The sequence below is a fragment of the Mytilus californianus genome, unplaced genomic scaffold, assembly GCF_021869535.1.
Source record: "Mytilus californianus isolate M0D057914Y unplaced genomic scaffold, xbMytCali1.0.p SCAF_2, whole genome shotgun sequence".
In the NCBI taxonomy this organism is placed as follows: Eukaryota; Metazoa; Mollusca; class Bivalvia; order Mytilida; family Mytilidae; genus Mytilus; species Mytilus californianus.
This window is the reverse complement of record NW_026262668.1, coordinates 73,149,218-73,175,696: the sequence shown is the minus strand read 5'-3', so window position 1 is coordinate 73,175,696 and position 26,479 is coordinate 73,149,218. Positions and strand designations below refer to the sequence as shown.

At 34.6% G+C, this 26,479-nt stretch overlaps 1 long non-coding RNA gene across 1 annotated transcript; it reads left to right on the top strand.

Annotated features, from left to right (window-relative positions):
- Nucleotides 1–1,762: 1,762 nt before the first annotated feature.
- LOC127728179 (uncharacterized) lies at nucleotides 1,763–26,479 on the top strand. Its single transcript, XR_007994015.1, has 4 exons — nucleotides 1,763–1,860; nucleotides 4,287–4,336; nucleotides 24,147–24,180; nucleotides 26,229–26,479. It is a non-coding gene; the product is annotated as an uncharacterized LOC127728179 (long non-coding RNA).

Below are 26,479 nucleotides of genomic sequence, written 5' to 3'. Positions count from 1 at the left end.
ATAACTGTCATTGAGTGCCAAAGTTCCCTTTTTCCTATAAACCATTTTCATTTCTATTGATTTCAAATAACTTTAAAGAAAAATTTTGTAACTAGCTATTTCTTTGAGCAAGAATTAATTTTCCTACAATATTTTCCAACTAGAAAAGTCACATATTTAGCTATCACTAGACCATTTTGAATTTTAGATTTGATATTCCTGTTGATTTAGCTGATTACAGTCCTTTTCGCAACTGTTATATATATTCAAATAGATAGATAATGTAACATTGCATTAAAGTTTTTACAAAATAATTTCCCTTGAAAGTAATAAAAACTTCTATAATGGATTTAGGGGATTTCCAGAAAAAAGATGCAGAAGATAACCAAGTGAACAATAAAAAATCATAAGTCAAAGAAGAATAAATAACATCATGTTCATGATGAAAAAATGTCAACAAAACACCACATAGAAAACTAAAAAAACAGCAACACAAACTGCACCAAAAATCAGGGATGACCTCAGGTGCTCCGGAATGGTAAGCTCCACACATTGTACCTGCCATGTGCTCATGTTTGAAAAAGGCACACTGTATTAGTCTGTTCCTTTGCTATTTGTGTCTTTTGCTGTGCAGTGTGCACATACTGATTTTGTGTCATGGATGGATGATCCCATATCCTTTCTTTTCTATTATGTACATGTATACCCAATTCAAAAGTATCATTATACATGTATTTCAATTTTTGTAAAGATTTTTCTTGACTGAACATGCCTTTTCTAGCAGATATTACATCTTCTTGTATAATAGATCATTTTATCCTCTCGTGTGATTAAACTGTAGGGTTCAGTCCTCAGTGTGGTTGTCCGTGTAAGTAAGCTGCTAACCATCTACAAGTACATGTATATGATTGACTTTAGACTAAGCTGCTTGTTGGTTTCCTAAGCTGGCAAATCTGACCCCTGAAACATTTAACAAGATTATATGAAGCTGTATTCGAACCTAAACAGACCCACACATTTTTGATTATTTTTCAACTTTTGCCATGATTACAAAATATACACATTTAGAAAATAATGTTTTAAATGTTGTGATTGAAGTGATGTAATTAGTTATAAGTTATAAGGGATATGTTGTGTTCACATGCATACCCATAGTTCAGCATTGTAACTGTCTGTCAGGCTAAACTTTACAATTGTCTTTGACCCACTCATAATTTCCAAGTGATATCCGTAAAAAAAGAAAGTTAGAACGTTACTTACACAGAGCAACATTACATTTTCAATACATCTATAGGTATTTATCAGTTTTTAACTTGGGACTTAACTTATGTTTGCTGTACATAAAAAGATTGAATGACGTAAAAGGATTGATGTAAACAATGCTTTTGTAAGCTTCATATGGACCACCAGTAGAAAGAATTAAGTAAAATGTAATGTATTTGTATTTTGGCTTTAACATTAATGGTTTGTAACAATAACTTGCTGTATGAAGTAGATAGTCTAAAGAAAACTATATTTGTCATTCCATGGTTGACATCACATTCATATTGAAAATGTTACAAAGATGTTTAATTGTGTTGTCATTCTGACTGGGTTCAACAACAGAAACTTATATTATTATTTACTTAAGCTTGCTAAATAATTATAAAGTGATTTTGTCAAACCTTTAAATGTTTTTATATAGAGATATATTTTCTCTGATGAATTCTTCAATTTAAATTCTTGAGAACTCAATCAATGTTAGGTAAGCTTTCAGACCATTAAATAGGAAATAACCCAATTATTCAACATTTAAATGTCTTGATGATCTTAATAAAAATGGTGAATATATAAACTGGAGTTACCATGGTCCATTTGGATGTGTTTTTGCTTGGGGTAATGGTATGTCAGTTATTTTATCTTTGTTATTCAAGAGTTCACATATGTGTGGGATTTTTTTACAATGTATAGGCCATGCATAGAAATATGTTTCTGTACTACATGATGATTATATAGAGCTTATTTCTTTACTTTTTTTTATTTCTTATTGTTATATTTTAGTACATTGTATTATAGTCAAAATGTTGATTATTTGTATAAAGTAGTAGAAAAGTTAATGGGCATGTATGAAGATTTCCTGTCTAATTGAATGATTGATTGAAGATTCCGTCCATTTGTAATAAAAATGTTGGTTAATTGATTGATAATTAGTTGTTTAACACTGCATAAGCAAATGTTATCATTGTTTAGCCCTGGGCAATATTGAGCTTGAAATGTTTGATAGGTGATGATGATGGATGGCTGCTTAAATTATTCTGACTCTGAGCTGACCAGTCTTTGCTCTTACTCCCTAATGCAGAGTGCTTAGCGGAGAAGCAGCATATACCAATTTTAAAGTCTTCAGTGTGACCCGGCCAGGGTTCTAACCCACGACCTCCCGCACTCGAGCCAAACACATCACCACGAGACCAACGAGGTGGTGCATTTTGAAAGTGCCTTCCCCGGGTTTGAAAGAGCTGTAATTATTGATGGCATGTAGATGACTCAAATGTTTGTTTGGGTTTATTTTTTTGTCGTTGGGGGCTTTCTCGTTTGTGCATACTACCCAAATCTTTTACTTATCCTTATTGACCAGTTCTCATTCTACACATGAGCTGCTTCTGATAGAAATGTACCTTGTACAAGTGCATGTATACATGTACATGTATAAGACTTTGATTGGTTTTGGAACATTTAATATACGAAATGAAAGATGAATTGTGATCTGTTTTGTAAGGTTCTTATATCAACTCAATTTTCAACCAGTTACAGACTTTGCATAGAGATTTTTTCAACCCAAAATAAGTTCATGAAACGTTCCCCGCATGCATAATGTAAATTGTTATTTCTGTTTGTTATTAATAAGTCTATAAATAATAGATTAGGTTAAATCCAGTAAAACTTTATTTGTATAAGATTGCTATCTCGTTTCCTTGTTTGTATTCTCATGTATTGCCAACTATTATGTTATCATCATATATATAGCTTCCTGTATTTTAATATCATGGGATTAAATTAAACTAATGACAGGTGGAAACATTAATTTTCATGGGGTTTAAATTTCATGGTTTCCTCCACAGGCACTTGTCTTAGAATTTTTTCAACATTATACCTTGTAAAGAGGTTAAACATGAATTCAGAGACAAGTGCCTGTGGTTTTCTCTAAATTTGATTTCATGTATTATGGGGATAGATTTTTTGTGGTTTCCATTATGTGCGAGTGATATTGTTATGAAGGATTTTCAGCTTTATTTTGTGTATAACAAAGTATATAATAAATAGGGTAATCTGAAAAAATCACAGTCATGATCAGTAAAGCAGTCAAGTCATTTCAGCATGTGCACTCTTGTGAACTGTTTTTGTAAATGATCCTTTGTCTTTTGGTACCAGTATATGCTAAGAAACTTAAATTTAAGCTTGTCTATTCCCTATTACTCATTTCATGTGATGAATAGATAAAACATATTACAAGTTCATACAGAGACTAGCTCTTCCCTCAGTAGCATCTTTTGTATCCTTTTAAAGGCATTGCAGCATCAGAATATCTTTGGTGTTAATATTAGCCATTGTAAAAAAATGAAAACAACTAGTTATAAATTTCATGCGCCAGAAGCACTTTTCTGGATTTACCTTCATCAAGAACGCTCAAAGCCGAATGTTTGAAAGCCAAGGATGTATAAGAACCGAAACAATTGAAGATCTATATAACCATAAGGACCTAAAAAAAATAGCCAAATCCATTGTAAATTAGCAATTCGTTATGATAAATAAACATGGTTAAAGGACCATTGAAGTTGTCAGATCAACATAAGTAAAATGAGAAGATGATTTATTTACTTATAAATAAGAAATGATTGTATACATGATGTGATAATACATCAATTCAGACAGCAACACAACAACACAATAAAAATCAAAAAAGCTTTTAACAATACTCATGAGTCATGATGTATGTTTGCTTTGTCCTACTCCATATATCCCCTTTTCACAATTTTATGAAAATTTATTACAGCTGTCTAAGTCTCATCTAACATACCATAAATACAACAATAACCAATATTATACCACATTATGTCATGTAAAATGTATTGAATAAATGGATTAATATTACTTAGGGAATAAAAAAACAACATGTTACTAATATCCTTGAAACTGACTGTTTATCATATTGGGTTGGCCTTAAGACGAATTACATCATAAGAAAGAAAGACATTGTTTCTTAAGAAGATTTAATTATAGAAGCACACTGTTATATAGTTGTTATATATTGTATTTTTTTCTATTAACAGATAACTGTTAGTAATATGAAAGGGAAAGAATAAGACTTACAGCACATAAGGTAAATTTATGTTATTGAAATATTACTATAAGACCAGGCATTAGAATACACCTTATCGCTATTTGTCCGCCATTACTGGACTTCACACAAGTTCCCGTAAAATTTTGACGTCACAATAGAAAACATCTGACGCCACAATGGAAAAGTGATTGTTGTATGACGTCAAAAGTTCGAGCGGGACAGATTCTCGGGTCAAGCGGGAATAGCGATAAGGTGTATACTTTTGTTAACCTGACTGACTTTTTGAAGTTCAATATAAATAAAGGAGGTGTTGGGTATATGTCAATGAGAAAGCAACCAACAACACATATGTACAAGATACCAGTAGAATCTAGAGGTAAACATGAGGTCTTCAGCAATAGACCGGTGTACATGTACATACAATATGTCCAGCTTAAAAATCACCCAGAGTCTAGAAAAAAAGTGTGAGTAAATTTAACAGAGACTATCAAAACATCTGAAATATAGCCAAAATCATGAAAATGATCCATTAAAAACACCTAAGAAAGAAAAAGTCATTTTTTATGAAACTTTTGTCTATGGGAAGGCCTTAAATATAATTTGAAAAAAATACATCTTGAGTTTAGTGTGACATCCATTTTGCTGAACTAGTATACATTATTGTTTAAGGGCCAGCTTAAGGCCTCTGGGTGCAGGATTTTCTTGCTGCGTTGAAGACAAATGCTGGCCTTGGGCTGTTTTCTGCTCTTTTGTCAGGTTGTTGTCTCTTTGACACATTCCCCGTTTCCATTGTCAATTCTATTCTACCTAAATTTTAAATTGTAAGTGTCAAAATAAAAAAAGAGTAACTGTTTTTGACGTCAATCTAAATTCATTAATCATTGTGTTAATTACTCTCAAGTCTGGAAAAATTTGTTCATCCTGCAAGTTCTTTCAACTGATGATAACAGATGAACAAAATAAGGATAAAATCAGAAATAGCCTATAAAGATAGTATCCATGAAAACAGATTGTCTCTTAAGACAAGTTCCACTAAACTGTAGTACTTCTCCAAACAAAAATACATTATTAGTAGACTTGGACATGAAATATCTATGAAATAGCAGGATTTTGTCTAGCCATGAAAATTTATATTACTCCAATGAATAAGAACTTACACTCTATTGAAAAATTCATTATGAATGCAAAGCAATCAGAAAAATCACAATTGTAATGTAACCACAGAAATCAATCACATTCTGGACTATTTACAAGTATATGTCTCTTAAATGTTAAGCTTTTCCCCATTGCCTAATCATTTCCTTTTGTACAACTAGAAATTGCATACACACAATATCAGTTTTGTTGCAAATGCATTTAGTTTTGTAATTATTTGTTTTCAAAATACATTTCTCATGGGACTGCTTTCAATGTTTTCTACTTTTGACTTTTCTGCAGCTAAAGGGACTTGAAACTGCACATTACCAATATAATTGATAGGTAATTAAAAATTCACTTACTATATATCAGGAAAACTTAAAAGAGGATTACCCAAAATAATTTCATTGTCAGAGTTCATGCATGCAGAGGTCAAATGTTCAGGTAAAAACTTTGCTAGTAGGTTGTCAAGATTTGAAAACTAAGGTCTCAAGATTTGGGAGCCACAGGTTGAAGGTCAAGATAATAATATTAAGCAATAGATAAACAGTCATTTAACTTATTTTTGATAGGGATAGGATGTTCAATTATTTTGTGGTGCCCTTGCTTACCTTTTTCCTTTTAAAGCAGATCAAGTTATTAAACCATGTATATTTTGATTGTCACGCTTTTATACATTTGAAGTTCTTTGATATTGAAAAATGAGATGGTACTGTCTACTAGTAATTTGTAGATTGTAGTCTCTTTAGCGTTATTGCAGGATGGTAATGTACCAGTATAGATTACTTCAACCTATAACAACTACAGTAGAGAAGCAAAACTCACTTCTGTCATTTTCAAAAAATGGGGAGTTGTCATATTAAGTCTACTAGTATACAATAGATTTTGTTAGTTTCCTGCGCAAAGTTCGTGTTTAAATGGTTCACTTGCCCAAGGTTGGTCTTTAACCCTTTGTATTCTACTGATTTCATTTGCCCAAGGTTGGTGTTAAACATATTGCATTCTGATTTCATTTGCCCAAGGTTGGTGTTAAACATATTGCATTCTGATTTCGTTTGCCCAAGGTTGGTGTTTTATCCATTGCATTCTGATTTCTCTTGCCCAAGGTTGGTGTTTAACCCATTACATTCTGATTTCACTTGTCCAAGGTTGGTATTTAACCCATTGCATTCTGATTTCACTTGCCTAAGGTTGGTCTTTAACCCTTTGAATTCTACTGATTTCATTTGCCCAAGGTTGGTGTTTAACCCATTGCATTCTGATTTCTCTTGCCCAAGGTTGGTGTTTAACCTATTGAATTCTGATTTCACTTGCCTAAGGTTGGTCTTTTACCCATTGCATTTTACTGATTTCATTGCCTAAGGTCGTTGTTTAACCCATTGCATTCTGATTTCACTTGCCTAAGGTTGGTCTTTTACCCATTGCATTCTACTGATTTCATTGCCCAAGGTTGGTGTTTAACCCATTGCATTCTGATTTCATTTGCCCAAGGTTAGTATTTATCCCTTTGCATTCTGATTTCTCTTGCCCAAGGTTGGTGTTTAACCTATTGAATTCTGATTTCACTTGCCTAAGGTTGGTGTTAAACCTATTGCATTCTGATTTCTCTCACCCAAGGTTGCTGTTTTACTCATTGAATTCAGATTTCATTTGCCCAAGGTTGGTGTTTAACCCATTGCATTCTGATTGCATTTGCCTGAGGTTGGTATTTAACCCTTTGCATTCTGATTTCACTTGCCTAAGATTGGTATTAACCCATTGCACTGATCATGCAATTAAATTTTAAGTGTACCAAATTTAAACATATCATTGTCTGATTATAAATTTAGAAATTATTGTGAAACTAAGGTTTCAACTCCCTCAGGCAAAGTTGACCTTAGTTGGGTTTGGCTATTATTTTTATGTCCTTTTCATACAACCACAAATTTTTATGCCCCACCTAGGGGCATTATGTTTTTCGGTTTGTTTGTTTGTTTGTCCGTCCCTGCGTCCATCTGTCATGCTTCAGGTTAAAGCTATTGGTCAAGGTAGTTTTTATACGCCGTTTTATGGGACGTATTATGGTATACCGTTGTCCGTCGTCAACATGTCGGACATTAACTCAAAAACGCTTTACCCAATTTGCATAAAACTTTGGTGAATTGTATATATCTATTGACGTGAGCTCCCTTTCGTTTTTCATAAATTTAAGATTTTACGTATTCAAGAAATGGGGTTTTATTCATTAAAAAAGGGTTTTTTTCCAGTTTTCGGACAATAACTCAAAAATGCTTTCTCCAATTTGCAAGAAACTTTGGTCAATTGTTTTAATCTATTGACATGAGCTCCCTTTTGGTTTTTATAAAGTTTAGATTTTGCGTTTCTGAGTTATGTGGTTTTATTCATTAAAAAAAGGGGGATTTTCCAGTTTTCTGACAATAACTCAAAAATACTTTCAGCAGTTCTCATGAAACTTTGGTGAATTGCTAATATCCATTGATGTAAGCTCCCTTTTGATTTTAAGAAATTTTAGATTTTACGTTTCGGAGTTATGGGAATTTCTGATATGACATTGAGAAGTTATTTAATTGTTTATAGTCTGACAACAGATTTACTAAGTATTGCACAATAGCACAGTGTATTGCACAACAGCAAGAAATCTTTAATTGAATATAAATTCAATTCATATAACCAATTTCAAGTTCTTTGATTACATTTATTCAGAAACCTATAATATATCAAATATTTAATTACAATCCAAATTCAGACCTGTATCAAGCTTGAATATTGTGTCCATTTTTGCCCCAACTGTTCAGGGTTGGACCTCTGCGGGTGTATCCAGCTGCGCTCAACGAAGCAGTTTATTGATGAAGTTGAAGTCCAATCAACTTGAAACTTAGTACACATGTTCCCTATGATATGATCTTTCTAATTTTAATGCCAAATTAGAGTTTTGACCACAACTTCACAGTCCACTGAACATAGAAAATGGTAGTGCGAGTGGGGCATCCGTGTACTATGGACATATTGTTGTTTACATTTGTATAATGTTATCACGTTGTCAGCTTCGTTGTTGTTGTCGTCCAAAAACATTTGGTTTCCAGACAATAACTATAGTAGAAATGTATGGATCTCTATGAAATTGTACCGCGAGGTTTCATACCACAACAGGAAGGTTAGGATTGATTTTGGGTGTTATTGTCCTAACTGTTTAGGAAGTAGGGGCCAAAAAATGACCATAAAAACTAGGATTTTCTTGTTTCAGGAGAATAAATTGTGTAAAAGTGTATGGATCTCTGTGAAATTGTTACTCAAGGTTCCATACTTCAAAAGGAAGGTTGGGACTATTTTTGGGGGCTATGGCCCATACTGTTTACGAATTAGGGTCCTATAAGGGGCCATAAAAACTAGGATTTTCGTGTTTCCGGACAATAACTTGAGTATAAATCTATGAATCTCTAAGAAATTGTACCACAAGCTTCCATACCAAAAAGGAAGGTTGGGAATGATTTTTTGGGTTATAGCCCTAACCGTTTGGGGAAAAAAAAAAAAAAAGCTGTATCTAATCATGTATTTAGATTTTTTATTTTGGGCCCAGTTTTCAAATTGGTCCAAATTGAGGTCCAAAATTAAACTTTGTTTAATTTCAACAAAAATTGAATTTATGGGGTTCTTTCATATGCTGAATCTAACGGTGTATTTAGATTTTGGCTTTTTGGCCCCATTATCAAATTGGTCCACACTGAGGTCCAAAGGATCCTAAATTAAACTTTTTTTGATTTCATCAAAAATTGATTCTTGGGGATCTTTGATATGCTGAATCTAACCATGTATTTAGATTTTGGATATTGGACCATACAAGTTAAAAGTCCAATTTCAAATTTTTAATTTCTTAGACAACATTCGTTCTGTGTCAGAAACCCATGCTATGTCAAATATTTAATCACAATCCAAATTCAGAGCTGCATTGCACAATTAATAGAAATTGTTAGTAGATTCATAGATAAAACTAGATATAGCATCATATTCTATCTTAGAAATTATGTATAAATATAGTTTGAAATTTACTGTTCATTATTGGATATTTTGAAAAATAATTAGAGGTAAGTTTTATAGATTTTTTTGAAACATTGTATTAATGATGAAGGATATTTTGGAAATTGTTTTGTTCATTTTTTTTGTTCATTTTTAGCTCACCTGGCCAGAAGGGCCAAGTGAGCTTTTCTCATCACTTTGCGTCCGGCGTCGTTTGTTAACTTTTACAAAAATCTTCTCCTCTGAAACTACTGGGTCAAATTTAACCAAACTTGGTCACAATCATCATTGGGGTATCTAGTTTAAAAAATGTGTCCGGTGATCCGGTCAACCAACCAAGATGGCCGCCATGGCTAAAAATAGAACATAGGGGTAAAATGTAGATTTTGGCTTATATCTCTGAAACCAAAGCATTTAGAGCAAATCTGACATGGGGTAAAATTGTTTATCAGGTCAAGATCTATCTGCCCTGAAATTTTCAGATGAATCGGAGAACCTGTTGTTGGGTTGCTGTCACTAAATTGTTAATTTTAAGAAAATTTTGCAGTTTTTGGTTATTATTTTGAATATTATTATAGATAGAGATAAACTGTAAACAGCAATAATGTTCAGCAAAGTAAGATCTACAAGTAAGTTGTCATGACCAAAATTGTCAGTCGACCCCTTTAGGAGTTATTGCCCTAAGTAGTCAATTTTTAACAATTTTTTGTAAATTTTTGTAATCTTTTACAAAAATCTTGTTCTCTGAAACTACTGAGACAAATTTAACCATACTTGGCCATAATCATTATTAGGGTATCTAGTTTAAAATATTTGTCTGATGACCCCGCCTTCCAACCATCATGGCCGACTTGGTTAAAAATAGAACATAGGGGTAAAATGCAGTTTTTGGTTTATATCTCTGAAACTAAAGCATTTAGAGCAAATCTGACAGGTGGCAAAAATGTTCATCAGATTTAGATTTATCTGCCCTGAAATTTTCAGACGAATCCAACAACCCATTGTTGGGTTGCTGCCCCTGAGTTAGTAATTTTACAAAAATTTTGCAGTTTTTTGTTATTATCTTAGATATCATTATAATATCTAATACCTGATACTATTAATTATGATTTTAACCTTATTTTACATGATTTCCAAAGCATCAGTAAATACAGGTGAGCGACACAGGCTCTTGAGAGCTTCTAGTTTAAAGAACTTCGTGGTAGGTTTGTTTGTTATTCTGTATGAATTGATTTTCAGAATGCTATTTATATTTTTTTTTTATTAAGCAAATCCCTTCAAAAACTTAGTTGATATTGTCCATTAATAAATAAATAAATTGAATTCTCGGTGTTCTTGGATATTATGGTCCATTGATAAATAAATAAATTAAATTCTTGTGTACTTGGATATGCTGAATATATCCATGTATTTAGATTTTGGATATTGGACCATAATAGAAATTCAATTTCAATTTATCAGTTCTTTGACCACATTCATTCTGACAGAAACCTATGCTGTGTCAAATATTCAATCACAATCCAAATTCAGAGCTGTATCAAGCTTGAATTTAGTGTCCATACTTGCCCCAACTGTTCAGGGTTAGAACTTAGACCTCTGCGGTCCTATCAAGCTGCGCCCAGCGGAGCATTTTATTTGATCATGTAGATCTTCAACTGTTTCTTATTCTTATACATCCTTGGCTTTCAAATACATGAAATATTCAGCTTTGAGTGTTCCTGGTGAAGGTAAATCCAGAAAAGCTCTTTGAATGTTTGAAATTTATAAAGTGTTGTTTTCATTTTGTACAAGTAAACAATTTTGACTTCTCTATTCATTGTAAACAAATGCACTATTGTCAACTGTTAGTGTGCATGTGTCAAGGACAATGGTTTACTATGTACAAATGTAAACAGGAAATAGGGAACTTAGAAGGAAGGAAGTCAAGAAAACAATATACACATTGTATTTGTTACAGTCACTGAGGTAGGACAATTCTTCACTGAAAATGATCTTCATACTTTTGGTTGTAGCATTGAGGTTAGATTTAATTCTTTATATTTGATGATCCAAGAATCAAAACCAGAGAAGAGAATGATGATGCAGTGGATTAATTACTTTTTATTATATTGATACACATTTTTTGTGGATTGAGTGGAAATTATGTTTTTCAAGATACTTAATTTTGTGTTTTTGACAAATTTTACGTACAAACATATAGGATATTTGTATTTTGTTGAACAATATATTTTGTGGTTCACTGATACCCACGGAATCCTCAAATCCTGAGTATTCTTTAAAGATGATGAATCTACAGTAAACATAAATGAATAAGTATAAAACATTTAATGCAGTTTATAGATTTCTGTTTGAAAAGTTTGAACTTTATATTCTGTCTCTCTTAAGGAGAGTTATGTGGTTCTGTATATGATAGGTTTGTTTTTGTCTGAAGGTCTCTCTTAAGGAGAGTTATGTGGTTCTGTATATGATAGGCTTGTTTTCGTCTGCAGGTCTCTCTTAAGGAGAGTTATGTGGTTCTGTATATGATAGGCTTGTTTTCGTCTGCAGGTCTCTCTTAAGGAGAGTTATGTGGTTCTGTATATGATAGGCTTGTTTTCGTCTGAAGGTCTCTCTTAAGGAGAGTTATGTGGTTCTGTATATGATAGGCTTGTTTTCGTCTGCAGGTCTCTCTTAAGGAGAGTTATGTAGTTCTGTATATGATAGGCTTGTTTTTGTCTGCAGGTCTCTCTTAAGGAGAGTTATGTGGTTCTGTATATGATAGGCTTGTTTTCGTCTGCAGGTCTCTCTTAAGGAGAGTTATGTGGTTCTGTATATGATAGGCTTGTTTTTGTCTGCAGGTCTCTCTTAAGGAGAGTTATGTGGTTCTGTATACGATAGGCTTGTTTTTGTCTGAAGGTCTCTCTTAAGGAGAGTTATGTGGTTCTATATATGATGGGTTTGTTTTCGTCTGCAGGCCTCTCTTAAGGAGAGTTATGTGGTTCTGTATATGATGGGCTTGTTTTCGTCTGCAGGTCTCTCTTAAGGAGAGTTATGTGGTTCTGTATATGATAGGCTTGTTTTCGTCTGAAGGTCTCTCTTAAGGAGAGTTATGTGGTTCTGTATATGATAGGTTTGTTTTTGTCTGAAGGTCTCTCTTAAGGAGAGTTATGTGGTTCTGTATATGATGGGCTTGTTTTTGTCTGCAGGTCTCTCTTAAGGAGAGTTATGTGGTTCTGTATATGATAGGCTTGTTTTTGTCTGCAGGTCTCTCTTAAGGAGAGTTATGTGGTTCTATATATGATAGGCTTGTTTTCGTCTGCAGGTCTCTCTTAAGGAGAGTTATGTGGTTCTGTATATGATGGGCTTGTTTTCGTCTGCAGGTCTCTCTTAAGGAGAGTTATGTGGTTCTGTATATGATAGGCTTGTTTTCGTCTGCAGGTCTCTCTTAAGGAGAGTTGTGTGGTTCTGTATATGATGGGCTTGTTTTTGTCTGCAGGTCTCTCTTAAGGAGAGTTATGTAGTTCTATATATGATGGGCTTGTTTTCGTCTGAAGGTCTCTCTTAAGGAGATGTTGTGGTTCTGTATATGATAGGCTTGTTTTTGTCTGAAGGTCTCTCTTAAGGAGAGTTATGTGGTTCTGTATATGATAGGCTTGTTTTCGTCTGCAGGTCTCTCTTAAGGAGAGTTATGTGGTTCTGTATATGATAGGCTTGTTTTTGTCTGCAGGTCTCTCTTAAGGAGAGTTATGTGGTTCTGTATATGATAGGCTTGTTTTTGTCTGCAGGTCTCTCTTAAGGAGAGTTATGTGGTTCTGTATATGATAGGCTTGTTTTTGTCTGCAGGTCTCTCTTAAGGAGAGTTATGTGGTTCTGTATATGATAGGCTTGTTTTTGTCTGCAGGTCTCTCTTAAGGAGAGTTATGTGGTTCTGTATATGATAGGCTTGTTTTCGTCTGAAGGTCTCTCTTAAGGAGAGTTATGTGGTTCTGTATATGATAGGCTTGTTTTTCGTCTGAAGGTCTCTCTTAAGGAGAGTTATGTAGTTCTGTATATGATGGGCTTGTTTTCGCCTGCAGGTCTCTCTTAAGGAGAATTATGTGGTTCTGTATATGATAGGTTTGTTTTTGTCTGAAGGTCTCTCTTAAGGAGAGTTATGTGGTTCTGTATATGATAGGTTTGTTTTTGTCTGAAGGTCTCTCTACAGGAGAGTTATATATATGATGGGCTTGTTTTCGTCTGAAGGTCTCTCCTAAGGAGAGTTATGTGGTTCTATATATGATGGGTTTGTTTTCGTCTGCAGGCCTCTCTTAAGGAGAGTTATGTGGTTCTGTATATGATGGGCTTGTTTTCGTCTGCAGGTCTCTCTTAAGGAGAGTTATGTAGTTCTATATATGATAGGCTTGTTTTCGTCTGAAGGTCTCTCTTAAGGAGAGTTATGTGGTTCTGTATATGATAGGCTTGTTTTCGTCTGCAGGTCTCTCTTAAGGAGAGTTATGTGGTTCTGTATATGATAGGCTTGTTTTCGTCTGCAGGTCTCTCTTAAGGAGAGTTATGTGGTTCTGTATATGATAGGCTTGTTTTCGTCTGAAGGTCTCTCTTAAGGAGAGTTATGTGGTTCTGTATATGATAGGCTTGTTTTCGTCTGCAGGTCTCTCTTAAGGAGAGTTATGTAGTTCTGTATATGATAGGCTTGTTTTTGTCTGCAGGTCTCTCTTAAGGAGAGTTATGTGGTTCTGTATATGATAGGCTTGTTTTCGTCTGCAGGTCTCTCTTAAGGAGAGTTATGTGGTTCTGTATATGATAGGCTTGTTTTTGTCTGCAGGTCTCTCTTAAGGAGAGTTATGTGGTTCTGTATATGATAGGCTTGTTTTCGTCTGAAGGTCTCTCTTAAGGAGAGTTATGTGGTTCTGTATATGATAGGCTTGTTTTCGTCTGAAGGTCTCTCTTAAGGAGAGTTATGTGGTTCTGTATATGATAGGCTTGTTTTCGTCTGCAGGTCTCTCTTAAGGAGAGTTATGTGGTTCTGTATATGATGGGCTTGTTTTTGTCTGCAGGTCTCTCTTAAGGAGAGTTATGTGGTTCTATATATGATAGGCTTGTTTTCGTCTGAAGGTCTCTCTTAAGGAGAGTTATGTGGTTCTGTATATGATAGGCTTGTTTTCGTCTGAAGGTCTCTCTTAAGGAGAGTTATGTGGTTCTGTATATGATAGGCTTGTTTTCGTCTGCAGGCCTCTCTTAAGGAGAGTTATGTAGTTCTGTATATGATAGGCTTGTTTTTGTCTGAAGGTCTCTCTACAGGAGAGTTATATATATGATGGGCTTGTTTTCGTCTGAAGGTCTCTCCTAAGGAGAGTTATGTGGTTCTGTATATGATGGGCTTGTTTTCGTCTGCAGGTCTCTCTTAAGGAGAGTTATGTAGTTCTGTATATGATGGGCTTGTTTTTGTCTGCAGTTCTCTCTTAAGGAGAGTTATGTGGTTCTGTATATGATAGGCTTGTTTTTGTCTGCAGGTCTCTCTTAAGGAGAGTTATGTGGTTCTGTATATGATAGGCTTGTTTTTGTCTGCAGGTCTCTCTTAAGGAGAGTTATGTGGTTCTGTATATGATGGGCTTGTTTTCGTCTGAAGGTCTCAGGTCTCTCTTAAGGAGAGTTTCGTAGTTCTGTATATGATAGGCTTGTTTTTGTCTGCAGGTCTCTCTTAAGGAGAGTTATGTGGTTCTGTATATGATGGGCTTGTTTTCGTCTGAAGGTCTCTCTTAAGGAGAGTTATGTGGTTCTGTATATGATAGGCTTGTTTTTGTCTGCAGGTCTCTCTTAAGGAGAGTTATGTAGTTCTGTATATGATGGGCTTGTTTTTGTCTGCAGGTCTCTCTTAAGGAGAGTTATGTGGTTCTGTATATGATAGGCTTGTTTTCGACTGCAGGTGTCTCTTAAGGAGAGTTATGTAGTTCTGTATATGATGGGCTTGTTTTTGTCTGCAGGTCTCTCTTAAGGAGAGTTATGTAGTTCTATATATGATAGGCTTGTTTTTGTCTGCAGGTCTCTCTTAAGGAGAGTTATGTGGTTCTGTATATGATGGGCTTGTTTTCGTCTGAAGGTCTCAGGTCTCTCTTAAGGAGAGTTATGTAGTTCTGTATATGATAGGCTTGTTTTTGTCTGCAGGTCTCTCTTAAGGAGAGTTATGTGGTTCTGTATATGATAGGCTTGTTTTCGTCTGAAGGTCTCTCTTAAGGAGAGTTATTGGTTCTGTATATGACAGGCTTGTTTTTGTCTGCAGGTCTCTCTTAAGGAGAGTTATGTGGTTCTGTATATGATGGGCTTGTTTTTGTCTGCAGGTCTCTCTTAAGGAGAGTTATGTGGTTCTGTATATGATAGGCTTGTTTTTGTCTGAAGGTCTCTCTTAAGGAGAGTTATGTGGTTCTGTATATGATAGGCTTGTTTTCGTCTGAAGGTCTCTCTTAAGGAGAGTTATGTGGTTCTGTATATGATAGGCTTGTTTTCGTCTGAAGGTCTCTCTTAAGGAGAGTTATTGGTTCTGTATATGATAGGCTTGTTTTTGTCTGCAGGTCTCTCTTAAGGAGAGTTATGTGGTTCTGTATATGATGGGCTTGTTTTTGTCTGCAGGTCTCTCTTAAGGAGATGTTGTGGTTCTGTATATGATAGGCTTGTTTTATGATAGGCTTGTTTTTGTCTGCAGGTCTCTCTTAAGGAGAGTTATGTGGTTCTGTATATGATAGGCTTGTTTTCGTTTGAAGGTCTCTCTTAAGGAGAGTTATGTGGTTCTGTATATGATGGGCTTGTTTTCGTCTGAAGGTCTCTCTTAAGGAGAGTTATGTGGTTCTGTATATGATAGGCTTGTTTTTGTCTGCAGGTCTCTCTTAAGGAGAGTTATGTAGTTCTGTATATGATGGGCTTGTTTTTGTCTGCAGGTCTCTCTTAAGGAGAGTTATGTGGTTCTGTATATGATAGGCTTGTTTTCGACTGCAGGTGTCTCTTAAGGAGAGTTATGTAGTTCTGTATATGATGGGCTTGTTTTTGTCTGCAGGTCTCTCTTAAGGAGAGTTATGTAGTTCTATATATGATAGGCTTGTTTTTGTCTGCAGGTCTCTCTTAAGGAGAGTTATGTGGTTCTGTATATGATGGGCTTGTTTTCGTCTGAAGGTCTCAGGTCTCTCTTAAGGAGAGTTATGTAGTTCTGTATATGATAGGCTTGTTTTTGTCTGCAGGTCTCTCTTAAGGAGAGTTATGTGGTTCTGTATATGATAGGCTTGTTTTCGTCTGAAGGTCTCTCTTAAGGAGAGTTATTGGTTCTGTATATGATAGGCTTGTTTTTGTCTGCAGGTCTCTCTTAAGGAGAGTTATGTGGTTCTGTATATGATGGGCTTGTTTTTGTCTGCAGGTCTCTCTTAAGGAGAGTTATGTGGTTCTGTATATGATAGGCTTGTTTTTGTCTGAAGGTCTCTCTTAAGGAGAGTTATGTGGTTCTGTATATGATAGGCTTGTTTTCGTCTGAAGGTCTCTCTTAAGGAGAGTTATGTGGTTCTGTATATGATAGGCTTGTTTTCGTCTGAAGGTCTCTCTTAAGGAGAGTTATTGGTTCTGTATATGATAGGCTTGTTTTTGTCTGCAGGTCTCTCTTAAGGAGAGTTATGTGGTTCTGTATATGATGGGCTTGTTTTTGTCTGCAGGTCTCTCTTAAGGAGATGTTGTGGTTCTGTATATGATAGGCTTGTTTTTGTCTGAAGGTCTCTCTTAAGGAGAGTTATGTGGTTCTGTATATGATAGGCTTGTTTTCGTCTGAAGGTCTCTCTTAAGGAGAGTTATGTGGTTCTGTATATGATAGGCTTGTTTTCGCCTGCAGGTCTCTCTTAAGGAGAGTTATGTGGTTCTGTATATGAGTGGCTTGTTTTCGCCTGCAGGTCTCTCTTAAGGAGAGTTATGTGGTTCTGTATATGATAGGCTTGTTTTATGATAGGCTTGTTTTTGTCTGCAGGTCTCTCTTAAGGAGAGTTATGTGGTTCTGTATATGATAGGCTTGTTTTCGTTTGAAGGTCTCTCTTAAGGAGAGTTATGTGGTTCTGTATATGATAGGCTTGTTTTCGTCTGAAGGTCTCTCTTAAGGAGAGTTATGTGGTTCTGTATATGATAGGCTTGTTTTCGTCTGAAGGTCTCTCTTAAGGAGAGTTATGTGGTTCTGTATATGATAGGCTTGTTTTCGCCTGCAGGTCTCTCTTAAGGAGAGTTATGTGGTTCTGTATATGAGTGGCTTGTTTTCGCCTGCAGGTCTCTCTTAAGGAGAGTTATGTGGTTCTGTATATGATAGGCTTGTTTTATGATAGGCTTGTTTTTGTCTGCAGGTCTCTCTTAAGGAGAGTTATGTGGTTCTGTATATGATAGGCTTGTTTTCGTTTGAAGGTCTCTCTTAAGGAGAGTTATGTGGTTCTGTATATGATAGGCTTGTTTTCGTCTGAAGGTCTCTCTTAAGGAGAGTTATGTGGTTCTGTATATGATCGGCTTGTTTTTGTCTGAAGGTCTCTCTTAAGGAGAGTTATGTGGTTCTGTATATGATAGGCTTGTTTTTGTCTGCAGGTCTCTCTTAAGGAGAGTTATGTGGTTCTGTATATGATAGGCTTGTTTTTGTCTGAAGGTCTCTCTTAAGGAGAGTTATGTGGTTCTGTATATGATAGGCTTGTTTTCGTCTGCAGGTCTCTCTTAAGGAGAGTTATGTAGTTCTATATATGATAGGCTTGTTTTCGTCTGAAGGTCTCTCTTAAGGAGAGTTATGTGGTTATGTATATGATTGGCTTGTTTTCGTCTGCAGGTCTCTCTTAAGGAGAGTTATGTGGTTCTGTATATGATAGGCTTGTTTTTGTCTGCAGGTCTCTCTTAAGGAGAGTTATGTGGTTCTGTATATGATAGGCTTGTTTTTGTCTGAAGGTCTCTCTTAAGGAGAGTTATGTGGTTCTGTATATGATAGGCTTGTTTTCGTCTGCAGGTCTCTCTTAAGGAGAGTTATGTAGTTCTATATATGATAGGCTTGTTTTCGTCTGAAGGTCTCTCTTAAGGAGAGTTATGTGGTTATGTATATGATTGGCTTGTTTTCGTCTGCAGGTCTCTCTTAAGGAGAGTTATGTGGTTCTGTATATGATGGGCTTGTTTTTGTCTGAAGGTCTCTCTTAAGGAGAGTTATGTGGTTCTGTATATGATAGGCTTGTTTTCGTCTGCAGGTCTCTGTTAAGGAGAGTTATGTGGTTCTATATATGATAGGCTTGTTTTTGTCTGCAGGTCTCTCTTAAGGAGAGTTATGTGGTTCTGTATATGATGGGCTTGTTTTCGTCTGCAGGTCTCTCTTAAGGAGAGTTATGTAGTTCTATATATGATAGGCTTGTCTTCGTCTGAAGGTCTCTCTTAAGGAGAGTTATGTGGTTCTGTATATGATAGGCTTGTTTTCGTCTGAAGGTCTCTCTTAAGGAGAGTTATGTGGTTCTGTATATGATAGGCTTGTTTTCGTCTGCAGGTCTCTCTTAAGGAGAGTTATGTGGTTCTGTATATTATGGGCTTGTTTTCGTCTGCAGGTCTCTCTTAAGGAGAGTTATGTAGTTCTATATATGATGGGCTTGTTTTTGTCTGCAGGTCTCTCTTAAGGAGAGTATGTAGTTCTATATATGATGGGCTTGTTTTCGTCTGAAGGTCTCTCTTAAGGAGAGTTGTGTGGTTCTGTATATGATGGGCTTGTTTTTGTCTGCAGGTCTCTCTTAAGGAGAGTTATGTAGTTCTATATATGATAGGCTTGTTTTCGTCTGAAGGTCTCTCTTAAGGAGAGTTATGTGGTTCTGTATATGATGGGCTTGTTTTCGTCTGCAGGATTCCCACAAATATTACAAAGGTGCATAGGTGATCTCAAATGCCAATGAACAATAAAATTGAGAATGGAACTATACAGGCTAGAATCTGACCTAATTCAATGATATATAAAACTAAATCAGATAATATTAAACAAGATATGTTTTTCAAGGACAAGGATTTTTTTTATTGTAATTAGTAGGTATAACTATTAGATTTTAACACATTTATTGTAAGGAATAGTGTAAAACATTTTTGTAAGAATTATTCAGTCGACTTTATAGCATGATCAACACATAGTTATCATTATCAAATATATTAAAGTGTCCTTTGTCCTCGACAATTACCATGCATTGAAATGTAAAATTGAACCTCATTCAACATTGTCCTCAATATGCATGAAATTTTTGCCTTTGGAATTTAGCAATAGACATTCAATTAATTAATCGAGGATGACTTAATCAAATTGGGCCAGACCTGGCAAAATACTTAATAAGGAATTTATTCATTGATCTGTATAAACTTGCTAAAAGATACAGGTAGTGGTTAAAGGCATGCATTCTGGTTTTACTTGCCAAAGGATAGTGGTTAAAGGCATGCATTCTGGTTTTACTTGCCAAAGGATAGTGGTTAAAGGCATTCATTCAGGTTTTATTCTGGTTTTACTTGCCAAAGGATAGTGGTTAAAGGCATGCATTCTGGTTTCACTTGCCAAAGGATAGTGGTTAAAGGCATGCATTCTGGTTTCACTTGCCAAAGGATAGTGGATAAAGGCATGCATTCTGGTTTTACTTGCCTAAGGAAAGTGGTTACAGGCATGCATTCTGGTTTTACTTGCCAAAGAATAGTGGTTAACCGTTAAAGGTGTTTATTCTTCTGGTTTCTTGTCAAGGGGTAGCGGTTGAAGAAATGCATTCTGGTTTTACCTGCCAAAGGTTAGTGGTTAAAGGCATGCATTCTTGTTTGACTTGCCAAAGGATAGTGGTTAATTAAAGGAATGAATTCTGGTTTTACTTGCCAAAAGGTAGTGGTTAAAGGAATCCATTCTGAATTGACTTCCAAAAGGATAGTGGTTAAAGGAATGCATTCTGGTTTTACTTCCCAAAGGATAGTGGTTAAAGGAATCCATTCTGGTTGGACTTCCCAAAGGATAGTGGTTTAAGGAATCCATTCTGTTTACTTGCCAAAGGATAGTGGTTAAAGGAATGCATTCTAGTTTGATTTCCCAAAGGATAGTGGTTAAAGGAATCCATTCTGGTTTGACTTCCCAAAGGATAGTGGTTACAGGAATCCATTCTGGTTTTACTTCCCAAAGGATAGTGTTAGGAATCTTTTTTGTTTGACTTCCCAAAGGATAGTGGTTTAAGGAATCCATTCTGTTTAACTTGCCAAAGGATAGTGTTCAAAGGAATGCATTCTAGTTTTACTTCCCAAAGGATAGTGGTTAAAGGAATGCATTCTGTTTTTACTTCCTAAAGGATAGTGGCTAAAGGAATGCATTCTAGTTTGATTTCCCCAAGGTTGAGAATGGTTTCCTTGCTAAATGTTGCATGGTGTTTAACCCCTTACATTTTGGTTTCCTGGCCAAAGGTGGCATGATGGATAACCCAAGGTTTAATGTTGGTTAACCCCTTGCATTCTGGTTTCCTTGTCAAAGGTTCCATGGTAGTTAACCCCTTGCATGCTGATTTCCTTGTCAAAGGTTCGACGGTGGTTAACCCCTTGCATGCTGGTTTCCTTGTCAAAGGTTCAATGGTGGTTAACCCCTTGCATGCTGGTTTCCTTGTCAAAGGTTCGATGGTGGTTAACCCCTTGCATTCTGGTTTCCTTGTCAAAGGTTCCATGGTGGTTAGCCCCTTGCATTCTGGTTTCCTTGTCAAAGGTTCCATGGTGGTTAACCCCTTGCATGCTGGTTTCCTTGCCAAAGGTTCCATGGTGGTTAACCCTTTGCATGCTGATTTCCTTGCTAAAGGTTTCATTGTGGTAAACCCCTTGCAGACTGGCTTTCTTGCCAAACATTGCATGGTGGTTAACCTTTTGCATGCTGGTTTCCTTACCAAAGGTTGGGGTATTTATAATCTCTGGTAACAAGGTATTGATAGTGGATTGAGAATTTCGGGTTTGGGGGGTTTTCTGCGACAAGAAATGGACTTTGTCATTTCAAATCTTTTGTAAACATCTTTTTATGCCCCCGCTGTAGTGGAGGGGGCATTAAGTTTTACCCTTTCTGTACGTCCATACGTCCCGAAATTGGTTTCCGTTAGTTTGCCTCAACCAAATATTATGAAACTTATATACAATGAGTATTACCACAAAACACAGATCAAGATGGAATTAAGGTGGCGTCACTTTTACCTTTCTAGAGTTATGCCCCTTTACAAATGGAAAAATTGCTGAATTTTTCATTTCCATTCTCTAACTTAAGTTTGCCTCAACCAAATGTTATGAATCTTATACACAATGCTTATTACCACAAAACACAGATCAAGTACGATTTTTGGTGGCGTCAGTTTTACTGTTCTAGAGTTATGCCCCTTTACAAATTGAAAAATTGCTGAATTTTTCATTTTCTTTCTCTAACTTAAGTTTGCCTCAACCAAATGTTATGCAACTTATACACAATGCTAATTACCACAAAACTCAGATCAAGTGAGAATTTGGATAGCGTCACTTTTACCGTTCTTAAGTTATGTCCCTTCATAATGTTATATGCAATCGGGGGCCTCATCTGTGTCTCATGGACCCCATTTCTTGATGTAATTCAAATCTTATCAAATAATACTGCTTCCATTTCTTGTTTCATTTTAATCAAAATGATTTTCTGTCTTTTCGCTTTCATTTTTTTGTTTAGGTAGTTTACAATGAAGTTGTGATTTACATCAGTTTGAAACTTAGTAGTAGGCACATGTTCATAATGAAGTGAAATTTTAAAATTTAATGTGAAATTACAGTTTTGAACCCGATTCCATGGTTCACACAACATGGAAATTTGATAGACTGAGTGAGGCAATGTGTCCTTTGGACCCATATTCTTATTTTTATCTAAAACAAGCAGTCCATTACTTAGGATTACTAAGGTTCAAAATAATGAGGTATATCCTGGCTTACATTATAGAGAGAGTCAGTTATTTGCTGAAAAATTGATGGTTTGCTCCGAGTCCTCCAGTCACTTCAAAAAACACAAATTATGGCCACCATGAAAGTGTATGAATGTTTAAAAACACATAAAAAATGAACAATTATATTATATATGTATTGATGCTGTGACCCACAATATTTAGACCTATGTCATAGTGACATGGATAGCTAAAGAAGAATTTAGTCCACGGAAGTTTATATATAACTTTAATAATGGGGAGTACAAGACATTAAACTAGTGAAAAGTTGTTAATATGTCAGGCCTTCAGTGTTTAAAATTAAAAATTCATGAATTATTCTTATTGCTCGGCTAAACTATTTTGATCTAGAAATGCTTTTATTGCTCCTTTGAATGCAAAATTTTCACATGTAGACTTACATATTACTCCATCAACTTCATTTGGTTTTTATCTCCCCTTGTTGAAAAAGATATTTCTTGACCTTGATTAGACCAGAAAAAAATACATGTTTTCCATTAAGAAATATTTTGACATTACTATGTAAGTAAGTAAGTAAGTATGTAAATATGTAAATATTTCATTTAAAGTAGTAAATTTATTGGGGTGTAAAAGGGTTGACCGAATACATTTTGTATGAAGCGTGGAAGCGCTTCATTCTAAAAATGTGCGCACAGTCAATGCTTTTACAACCCTATAGAATTACTAAAAGAAGCATTCAATACTTATAATTACATCTTTTTGCTAGGATCATGAATACACGATTTCTATCAAGTTTTTCTTTTATTTACCTGTGCACTTTATTGTGGAAGGTCGTTTCATCATGAATGTTGTTTTTTTTTAAATGAAAGTTAATTTCAGAATGACGTGAGATTGCTGTTAGCCAATCAAAATAACCTATTATAAGGAAACATACATGTAATGTAATTATTAGTTCATACAACTACAGTTGGTACTTATTTATATTAAAAAAAATATAAATAAAAAGGCATGTGAGTAATTATTGAATGAGACAGCAATCCAAAAACACAAAACCCACAATATAGAAAAAACATCAGTTTGACAGGGTATTCACTTTAAATGGAATGGGTAGGCAAGGGTTATTTATTGTAATTTAAAATAATTTAATTCAAGCAATTTGTTGTTTCACACTCTAGTATTTTAAATTTTTATGCTATTTAAAGTACAAACAAGTGCAGTTTTAATACTTAATACACCAACGTTCTTGAATTCGACCTTTTAAATGTATTTTGTTTTATGATTATACCACTCGTCTCTATGAATGAAAAGTAAATAGGAAAAGACAGTTGTAGTAAGGCTGCCGTTGTATAATAGAAAATTTATTAAAGTAACACTATTTTATTGTTAGAGCAATACCCTGAGAACAATAGGTACCACTGTCCCTTATTTCAAAGTTTGCTTAAGATATTATGTTTCTTGTGGGAAAAAGATTTGTGTTAACCAATGAGAAAATAAAATAAAAGAAGCTAAGATGCAATGTGATGATTTTCTACATCTGAAATTTCATAGAAATTCAGAAAATATAGATAAAAGAAATGACTTAAGACTTAGTGTTCAAATTGTAGATTCAAGATTGGGGAAAAAAATATTTTTGGTTGTTTTTCTACATTTAAAGTTTAAAGTAAAGTTGATCTAGTATTATATATAAAAGTGAACATATCCTTGTTAAGGGTAAATATTTAGTTGTTACCCCTGCTACACTCTGCTGTTCACAAAACATTCAAGTTTACATTTAATTACTTAACATTTTATTTTGACAGGTTTATATAGTCGGGCCTAGGTGAAGGAAATAAGGTAAGAATTTAAATTACTCTGGGGAAGAGCTATTGAAGTCTATGCAGGTAAGTACATATAAAAGTTAAATCATTGGTAATAATTATTATTCAATTTCAAAATATTCAGCATTTTTTTTCACTTTTTATGGTGGACTTGTTACGATATCCTTTGATTTAAACTGTGCATCATTAAATGACAAACATAATGTATATGCATAGTTGAATTTGAAAACATTAATGGATATGGGATTGAAAAAGCTAAAATGAATAAAAAAAAAAGTACCTCGGAAAGAATATGTTGAAAAATTTATAATCTTGCAACATCTATTTGAACATTAATCTATTTTGGAAGTAATATGGAAATAAGAATGGATGAAATCCTTCAAAGGTTGAAAAAGATCATCTACACACTTTTACCATAGGACTTTTAACATGTTTGCAATCATTTTATAATTTGTATATATAAATATATAAAAATTCTCTTTTTTGCATATATATATAATTTTGTTATTTACTGAATGTACATGATGTATATATAAATTCAGCAAATTACCAAATTATGTCAATAAATTAAATTGACAAACAGCTTTAAAGTTTTATAAGGCATCAATGCAATTAATGTTACCATGCTGTCCTGTACATCAAGAAAATGGATTTTGTTCACTGTTGTTCAAATTAAGTTTTTAGGTTGAAAGTTCTTATTCACATACCTACTGTAGATGTTTTTATGCCCCACCTACGATGTAGTAGGGACATTATGTTTTCTGGTCTGTGCGTCCGTTCGTTCGACTCGTCCGTCCGTCTGTCCCACTTCAGGTTAAAGTTTTTGGTCAAGGTAGTTTTGATGAAGTTGAAGTCCAATAAACTTGAAACTTAGTACACATGTTCCCTATGATATGATCTTTCTAATTTTAATGCCAAATTAGAGTTTTGACCCCAATTTCACGGTCCACTGAACATAGAAAATGATAATGCAAGTGGGGCATCCGTGTACTATGGACACATTCTTGTCTTGTTATTTGTGTCATTATCGTGCTTTCTAATTGATATACCTCTTCTCTCCTTTTATGCATGTGTGTAATTCATATAAAATCTATTCTCAGGAATAACATATTTTTGTAACTATTTCCTGTTTTGGTGTCATCAACAATTGTTAAAACTTGTAATTAGGTTACAATAGGCTAGACACATATCTGTGTTAAAAGCTTATTATGTAATGAAGAGCTGTTTTAAATTGAAACCAAAATGACTGAGGTAGAACTAAATGTAGGGTAAAGTCATTCTGTCTGAGCAAGTGATTTTGTTGGAGGAATATTAATTTCAATACCAAACAAGCAGCTCTTGGTCAAATTCAAATTCACACTGACCTGACCAGTAGCAAGGAAATTAGTTACTGCCTGTATAAGTTGAGAAAATTCAGATAGGTCTAATTTTGAATAGAATTGTTGTCAGAAAAGAAATTGGTTCCACAAAATTTCTTAGTCATTCCTTCTTCTTAAGACTTAATTTCATTAATATTTGGTTTGACTTGATGGTATGGTAACACAAAGATTTGTATATGAATTTAAGTATCAGATGGAATAAACACATACCTAACAATGTCCTGGTCAATTATCCAAAAAAGAAAAAAAATAACACTCAAAATGCAGTAGAGGTGATCAATTTATTTTTTTTCTCTTTCATCTTATTAACAGCTATTCCCACTGTATGGTATTCTTAGAAATTGTTTTAATTGATTTACAACAATTGATTGAACAAGTTAACACTTTTCAACTCTCCTTTCTGCTAAAAATTGTACAATGTACAAAGAATTGTTAAAAAGGTAATATACAGCTTGAGGAAACAGGAAAAATCTATGTTTAGGTATATGTAAGAGAATGATAATCCCTTTCTTCATGATTAAGTATGAGCGAGAGTTAGCACTTTGCTATATTCTAAGTTCAAGGTAGCACTTTCTTTGTTGTTTGTCACTTTAATCCAGGTGGATTTACCAAACAATAGATACATATTCTTACAAATTAACACTTTGTTATACAATAACATGTTGTCATTTTTTTTTTTGAACAGGTGAAGACTCCATAGTTTATTTAACCAGAATTCTTTCAACATTTTCTATGTTTTGGATATTGTGAAGTTATAATGAACCTACTTGATTTTACTGTTTTACAATTTGGTGTGTGAAAATAAGACCTCTATTATATAAGAAGAAAGTGATCACCAAACTTCGGCTATGTCTAAAGAATGGGATGTGGTCGGAGCAAGTTTCACTCTCATGATGAACAGGAAAAACACAGTAAAACTAATGGGATAGACAAAGG